The sequence below is a fragment of the Chrysochloris asiatica genome, unplaced genomic scaffold (genome assembly GCF_000296735.1).
Source record: "Chrysochloris asiatica unplaced genomic scaffold, ChrAsi1.0 scaffold00077, whole genome shotgun sequence".
In the NCBI taxonomy this organism is placed as follows: Eukaryota; Metazoa; Chordata; class Mammalia; order Afrosoricida; family Chrysochloridae; genus Chrysochloris; species Chrysochloris asiatica.
In genome coordinates, this window is record NW_006408595.1 from 6,891,528 (window position 1) to 6,900,715 (window position 9,188).

Here is a 9,188-nt window from a genome sequence, read left to right on the forward strand (position 1 = left end):
GCGTCAAGTGTGGCAGCGGTAGTGATGTTGGCCCAGGATCGGACATTGTTTCGCTCTGCAGTGCATGGGGTCGCTATGAGTCGGTTCCAACTTGATGGCACCTGACAACAGCAACAATCATGATGAACTATGGATAACATTGGGAAGAATGGATATTACTGAACAATTTATTGTTCATGAGGAACCTGTACATAGACTAAGAGACATAACTGTAAGGATAGAACAAGGAGATGCTGAATGTTTTAAAATCAGGAAAGGTATGCCCCAGGGTTGTATGTTTTCATCATATTTATTCAATATTTATGCTGAACAAATAACCTGAGAAGACAGACTATATGAAGAAGAATGTGGCATCAGGATTGGAGGCAGACTTATTAACAGTCTGCAATATGCAGATGATATAAACTGCTGCTGAAAGTAAAGAGGACTTAGAATATAGAAGATCAAAAAGACTTCAGTATCCAGTATGGATTGCACCTCAATGCAAAGAAAACAAAACCCCTCACAACTGGACCAATTAATGTCACAATAAATAGAGAAAAGATCTTAAAGACTTCATTTTGCTTGGATCCATAATCAGCACACATGGAAGCAGCAGTCAAGAAACTAAGTGTATTGCATTAGCCAAATCTGATGCAAATGATTTCTTCCAAGTGTTAATAAAGAGTAAAGATGTCAGTTTGAGGAATAAGGTGCACTTGACCCAAGACATGGTATTTTCAGTTGCCTCATAAGCTTTTGAAAGTTGTACAGTGAGTAAGGAAGGCCATAGAAGAATCAATGCATTTGAATGATGGTGTTGGAGAAGAACACTAAAAGTACCATGGACTGCTTGAAGAAAAAACAAATCTGTGTTGGAAGAAGTGCAGCAGAATAGTCCTTAGAAACCAGGATGTTAAGAGTTTGTCTCTCATACTTCAAACATGTTATCAGGAGGGAACAGTCTCTGGAGAAGGACATCGTGCTTCGTAAAGTGGAGGATGAGCAAAAAAGAGGTAAGACTGCCCCCCGCAATGATATGGTTTGACACAGTGGCAGTAGCAATGGGGTCAAATGTAACAATTGTGAGGATGGCATAGGAATGTTCAGTGTTTCGTTCTGTTGTGCATAGCATCGCTATGAGTTGGAAATGACTCAATGGCATTTAACAACAACTTACACTTTTAATTTTTAATCTACTAATGAAAGTATCCATTGACTCACCACTTTCATTGAGTGAGATAAGTATATTAACACCTCTTCTTTCTCTTTAAATTTTTTCCTCTGCCTCCGCATTTCTGTCATCTTTAGTTTTCTTTCGACACTGCCAGAGTTTACTATGTTTATGTTCTGATCTGTAACCATAATGAAATCCTCTGTACTTTGTTTATGGGCTAATTCCAGAAAGTGAAAATAAACAGATACAAGAGCATTTACATTATTGTGAGCAAAAAAAAAAAAAAAAAAAAAAAAATGGCACCAATTTCGTATATGTGCTAGTATCGTAAATGCTTGTTCACTATTTATACAAGATACGACTGTCCTCCTATCCTTCTGAGCACCTTGTATAATTGAATTTTATAAAAACAGGTATCAGCATGGGATTTCAAACATAGAGATTTCTGTGAGTCTGTGTGTACACACTTTTCACTTCAGAACAAAGTATTGTAGTACAATTATAATTTTTTGTCCAGCTTATTATTATTATTTTTTAGTTTCTAGTGGTCACTATCCTTTCTTGTACTGTACATTGTTATCAAAAACTATTTTCAAAACTATGTAATTACCATCTTATAGCTAGCTTAAAAATACCAAAAAAAGAAAAATACGAGTATGTCTTTATGGCCCTAATGGCACCTCAGTTTACTTAACTATTTCCATATTGTTGGCCCAATCCCAAATTATATAATTATTCCCTTCATTTTGGGATGTTTAAATTGTTTCCATTTCTTGTTACTATAAATAATATTGTGGAAAACATTTCTTTCCACACATTTTTATATCATTTCCTTTGGATTTATTATCCAAATTGCCAAATCTGGGCCAAATAGTGTGAACACTTTTATGGATCATGATACTTATTACCAAACCACTTGTAACCATGAAAAATTGACGCATTTGAGTTATGGTGTTGGAGGGGAATATTGAAAGTGCCATGGGCTGCCAAAAGAACCAATAGATCTGTTTTGGAAGAAGTACAGCCAGAGTGCTCCTTGGAGGCCAGGATGGCCAAACTTCATCTCTCATACTTCAGACATATTGTCAGGAGGGACCAGTCTCTGGAGAAGGATATCATGTTTGGTATGGTGGAGGGTCAGAGAAAAAGAGGAAGACCCCTAATGAGATGGGTTGGCCAAGTGGCAGCATCGATGGACTCAAGCGTGACAACAGTAGTGAGGTTGGCCCAGGATCGGGCAGTGTTTCATTTTGCTGTGCATAAGGTCGATATGGGTCGATACCGACTCGATGGCACCTAACAACAACAAGAAGTGCTGCCAGAAATGTAAGAGAATATTCTCTTACCCTCACCTTGGTATTCTTTTAATATTCTGCTTACAGAGAATTCTACAATTCTCTTCATTATTGTTTTAAAATTTGTTGTTGCATGCTATAGAGTCAGTTTTGACTCTTAGTGATCCTGTGTGTCGTTTCTGAGGAGCAGCTAGTGGATTTGAACAGTCTAGTGCTTATCCTTCAGCACCATACCAGAACTCCTTTTGAAATCTAGGCCTTTTCATTTTCAGTTGTAGCAAAATTTTCTGCTTAGGCATTATTTTTGGGAAAGTCTCTGAGACATAAATATTTTAAATTTCCCTTTAAATTTAGATTTCTTTTAGGTTCAAAATACTGAAGTTTGATTGCATCCCAACTTGTAATTATCAAGCTGCCAGATATGATGAGTTCTATCATCATTCCCTCATAAGTTTATTATTTCTACCTTGCTTCAGTTCCTGTGGCTTGTTGCTATAGTACAGAGAGAATGGTGAATCACCTGCCATGCTGTGCTGGCCAAGAAAATAACTCCCCTCTCTGCAGCTGTCTGGCATGTCTTGACTAAATATATAGTGAAGGTTAAAAGTGTTTCAAAGGTTTCTTGTTCTAAAATTTAGGAAAAAACAAACTATGTTTTGATTTTATATGCCAGTATAAAATGATTCTCTTAATATTAATGCTTTTAGGTCTTTGATTGAAGAGCAATACACCAGGGAGTAGAAAGAAATCTAATTTACATGCAATAAAGACTTGATGTTTTTTCCTCTTTGAACGCTAGAGGAGATTTATAGTATGGTAAATGGAGAATCCAAATAGAATCTCAGGCATTATATCTGCATGATGCCAGCTTTTGCAAGTGAACTGTAAATTTTCTTCTCAAACCATTGTTTCATGCCATTTTTACCAGAACAAACAACAACAACAACAAAATGAATTGAACCAGATGGTTTTACAGATGGCTGGTCAAATTGATCTACCTACCTCAAAGGATCATTGTGTAACTGGGTAGAAAAACAGGAAACTTGACTTAGGTACCGTTTTGATCAGAGACTGAAGTCAAATGACGTGAGTGGTCAGGTCATTACAATGTTCTGCAGTGATTCCATTCTGTGTAAGTTCATCTCAGAGTAGTGTAGGAAGTGCTACTGACTTCATCTCAGCCATGCTCGTGACAAACAGAATTGTTATTCATAGTATCAACATATGATGTGTTTCACAATAAGGTCTGGCTTGCCCAAAGAAATGTTACAAATGGAATACTTTTATTTTGACAATTTTCTATTCAACTTTAGAATAGGGAGAATATAAATAAACACAATATTTTCCCATGGGATTTATATAGAATTTGTCATAAAAATTACACTCAAATTTTATGGTTGTTCATCTCTATCCAATCCTAGCTTCTTCTCAGATTCTCAAAACTCTCATCCATCTCACCCACCCAGTCTCAGAATCTGTATTACCTTTGGTAGAACTTCAAACTTTCTCTACCCATTAGAGAGAAGGGTTTGGAAAACATCCTTTACTGTAAATGTTCCCAAAACATTTATTTCATGCCATTATTCAAGAGGCAAATAAATGAGCTGATCTAAGGAACCAAACAGTTGCATGGGTGACTAGTCATATTCATCCAGCCCTCTTAATGGATCATTGTGTAACAGAGATTAAAAAAAAAAAAAAAAGCAACCCCAAGTCCCACTTTGTTCTGCAGTGTCTGGAGGTCAGCCAAGTCTTTCCTGTTAAGTGACAATTAGGATGTGGCAGCTTCCCGAACCAATCATCATCTTGGTGGATGGGGGGTGGTGGGGGTCGTAGTCTTTTAGTTATTGTCTTTCTTGTTTGGACTCCTTTATTCCCTCTCCCCTGGATGTAGAGAGCTAATGTGCCATCCCTATCATCTATCCCTCAGAATCTCCTATGTAGAGGGGGGATCCAACCTTATACACTGCTGCAATCAACTTATTCCTAATAGTTATAACTCTTGGAAATGGGCCTGCCTGGTTTCATGTTCATCAGAGTTTTGCACTTAAATCTTTTTTGGAGGACAAAGGTTTCCTTATCTCAGATGATTTGAGGTGAATATGTGTCCAGAATGGTGGTAGAGCTTGGTCATTCCTCTACAGGAGGGCTACACATCGGCCATGAAAGTGTCTCTTACCATTGCATTTTCATCCATTTTGCTCTTGTCATCAACTTCACCACGTTGGGTAGTCAGTGCTGTGAGATGGTTGACTCAGTATACCATGGGGCATGGTGAAGTCTTTTCTATAGTCTGTTGTTGTTGTTAAGAGCTGTTGAGTCAGTTCCTTTTCCTGGTGACCCAGTATGGGTTTTCCAAGAGCAGCTGGTAGGTTTGAACTACTGACCTGTGGTTAGCAGCCCAGTGTTTATCCTACAGCCCCATACCAGGACTCCTGTCTATGGTCTTGTTGCTGTTGTTAAGTGCTGTCAGAACTACTCATCTAGGGTTTCTGAGGAGCAGCTGGTGAGCTTGAGCCACCAACCTTGCAGTTCAAACCAACTTTTTTTGCAGTTTAGTGTATTTAACCCACATGCCACACCAGGACTCCAAATGGTCTATATGTAGGTCAATGTTATAGCAAAGATTCTGCAATAATGATGGGGAAATGCACATATAATATCAAATGCAAAGTAAAGTCAATATAAACATGAATTATGCTATTCACTTTTCTTAAAAGGAACAAAATCTGGCAGTAGGGAATAGAAACATAAATGTAACTTTTGGTGATTCATTACTTAATAGGAAATATTCCATTTCAACATTTGTAAACAAGGTCAAAGCACAATTTATTCATTTATTCATCCGTTTAGTCAGCTTATATTATTTTAGCATCTTTTATGAGTCAGATTTTGTACTAAATCATGGAGATGCAAAGATGAATAAAATAGTTCCCACCCACAGGGAACTATTGTAACAATCTAAGAGAAGAGAGAAATGCAAAAACAGGCCGTTTGAAAACAATGCGATGTATCTATTAACAGAATATACACAGAGGATTAAATGGGTATGAATAAATGAATAATTGAATAAATGAGTGATTCTATCCATTTTTCCTTCAATGTAATCGGAAGAAAATTAAATTGCAAGTTTGCTACTTACTGGATATGGAGAATATCAACAATTTCTTGAACATTTCTCTCATTAGGAGGTGGGGTCTATACTCTCGTTTTATCCAATAGAATATGGCAGAAGTGTTACCATGTGACTTCTAAAACTAGGACATAAAAGGTGGTGTTTGCTGGAACACTGACAGTGGCAAGCTATGAGGATGCCCAAATTAGCTCATGTAAGGAGCTTACAAGGAGTAGCCTCGAGGTTACATGAAAATAAGAGAGATCTGTCTATTCCCCAATTGTTCCAACTCTCCTTCCCCACTCCATGTTTCTGTCCCAGACACTATCTGATTGCAGCTTAAAGAGAGACCCCCAACTCAGAACTATTCACTAGAGTTCTTCCCAGATTTCTAACCTATGGAACTCATAACAAATAACAAAATGTTTGTTATTGTCTTAGGACACCAAGTATTGAGATTTGATCAGTAGATAAATCGAACAGTTTTTGTTCATTTGTAATGGGATGCTGCAAAAATCTAAAGTGTGTAGCTTTAGCTGTTAGAAGGGCCTTGAAGAGACTGCTAGCTGACCATTAATGGGCCTTGAAGGTCCTGGTGTGGTATTGTAGGATAAACACTGGGCTACTAACCAAAAGGTCAGTGGTTCAAACCCACCAGCCAATCCTTTGATACCCTAGAAAGGGTTGATACGAATCAGAACCCACTCGAGGGCACTTAACAACAATGGGCTTTGAGAGATCTGATGTGAGCGTATAAAGTAGGAACATTTTGGTGAAAAACTAAAAAAAAAAAAAGGAGGTCTTTGTTAGGAGGTGATGGTGGTTTTTGTTATCTGTGGTAATGTGGAAAAGAAGAAATGTACGGCATGAACTGGTGGGTCTAGTTAAGAACATTTTCAATCAAAATGTTTGTGTGTGTAATAATATGCAAATAGAAAGAAATAATCCAAAAATGCAACTGATGAATCAAAATTTAAGAAGAAATAGAAAGGCATTTAACTTTTGGGGTTGAAAATAAAACTATTTCTCATTCCTAGCCTAGTCAGATAGCAAAAACCTATCAAATTGAGACATGGCTTCAGAACAAAGGTAGACCTGTAAGATCCTTTGGTAAGACCTCAGAAAGATATTAGGTGGTGTCTCGTGTTACTGTTGTTAGGTGACATCCAGTCAATTTCATAACAACCCTATGTCCAACAGAATAAAACACTGTCTGGTCAATCGTGTCACCCTCACAATTGTTCCTTTGTTTGAGCCCATTGTTGCAGTGACTGTGTCAATCTATCACGTTGAGAATCTTCCTCTTTTTTACTGACCCTCTACTTAATTAAGCTTGATATTCTTCTCTTGGTCCTTCCTGATGACATGTCTAAAGTACACGAGGCAGAGTCGCACCATCCTTGCTTCTAAGGAGCATTCTGACTATGTTTTTTCCAACACAGATTTGTTTTTATTCTGTCAATCCATGGTGTATTTAATATTTTTTGCCAACACCATAATTCAGCTGTGTCAATTCTTCTTCAGTCTTCCATATTCATTGTTGAGCTTTTGCATGTGAATGAAGTTTCCAGCATGAGGGGTTTGTTTTCAGGCACAACATCAGAAAACTTTCCACTGCTATTCATGAGGTTTTCACGGGCTAATTTTTTAGAAATGGGCCACCTCTTCCTCCTTGTTTTTTTGCTGTTGTTAAGTTCTGTCCAGTCACAGGTTCCAGCTCATAGAGCTATATTGGGTTTATAAAGAGCAGCTGGTGGGTTTGAACCACCTACCTTGTAGTTAGCAGTCAAGAACTTATCTGTGTTTATCTGGATGCTTCACTGAAACCTGTCTACCAAGGGTGACCCTGTGAGTATTTGAGATACCAGTGGCATAGCTTCCAGCATCAGCAACACACAAGCCACCTTACTATGACAAACTGACATATAAGTGGTGGAGGTGGCACCTCATAGATCCTTTGAAACAGACAAAGATGCCTTCTAAGGACCTTAAGGACATACATCACAGATTTTAACAATTGTAAGGAAATTTTTAACAGCAACCTCACAGCGAGCTCATGGTAGAAAAGAAGGCCTATGGAGTAGATTATATATTAGTAAAGCAATAGTCCAAAGGGTCTTTTTATTTAAAAAAACAACAACCAGGGCTTGTATATACATAAACTGAAAAACAGCTAGAACAAAATGAAGAGGACATTATTCCCTTGGGCTACTATGGGCAGGAAGAAGGCTGAGAAATTGATTCCGTTTCAAACATGTTAACTTTTCAGGAAAGGAGAGAATAATTCAGAGGGTGAGACAGCAGGTAGAGTCAAGAACTACAGAGAATCAATTCCTGAAATAGCCGTGTAACATAAAAAATGTATACTCTCTTGTTTCCTAATGGGAAAATAAATATTTATTTTAAGCAAGGAACTGATAATATGTGCCCATTTTGATTTCAGAACTGCTTTGGGTCAGGGACTGCAATGTATGTCTCTTTTTACGCCTTTATGAATGGTAGTATTTATAGCTGTCCCACCATTGTATTATGGATGTGTGGGGCAGATAACTTCTCATTGTACTCCACAAGTCTTCAGATTGCAAGGAACTGTGCTCAAGGAATCAATCATACCAAAGGAACTGCACCAAAGGGATGTCGTCCACATTTGAGTTTGATTTAGACGATGAGATCCTGAGCTTCAAGCATGATTCCACAATGAAATGAGATGTTAGGGGCTTTGGGAAGAGAATGATTCTATTTTGCATGTGAAAGAAATGTAAATAATTTTTGGGCAGAGGGTGAGCTGCAGTGGTTTAAAAATGTATCTGCCACTACACTCCTCTTGTCAAGAGGTTGGGTCTATTTTCCTTCTTGAAACTCGGTGAACTTATGAAACTGTTGTGACCAATGGAATAAAGATGAGGGATGCTGAAGGACTTCCAATGTGAGGTCATAAATGACGATGCAATTTCTACCTTGCTTCCTGGGACATTCTCAATAGAACCCTGTGCTGCAATGGAAGTGGTCTGACTGCTTTGAGGCCCTCATGCTGTGAGGAAACCCTGTAAAGAAAGATCACATAAAGAAAGCCTGCAGCATCTTGTAGAGCGAGATGTCTGGCCAGCCTATAGCTGCTCCAGACCTTCCAGTGTTCCTGCTCTGTGGGTGGAGCTAAGAAACACAGAGAATAATTTCCTGGAATGTCCATATGGACTTAAAAAAGACAAACCTCTTCAGTTTCCAAATGGAAAATAGACATTTGTTTATTCACTGGTTTACTCTTTCCTTTGTGCCAGATACCTTGTAGACAATTTGTTGAATGACTGATTCAATGAACATCCCTATTTTGAAGGTGAGAAAACTGAGTCATGAGAGATTAAGTAATTTGCCCAAGATCTTGAGGCAAGCAAACATCACAACTGGATTTGAAACACTTCCAAAGCCTTTCACTAAAGTTCCATTCAGTCACCCAAGTGATTGTTGTTGTTGTTGTTATGTGCCATCGAATCGGTTCCCACCCATAGCGACCCTGTATAGGGTTTCTGAGGGTGTAAATCTTTACGGGAGTAGAAAGCCTCATCTTTCTCCCGTGGTGCAGCTGGTAGTTTCGAACCGCTGACCTTAAGGTTCGCAGCCCGAT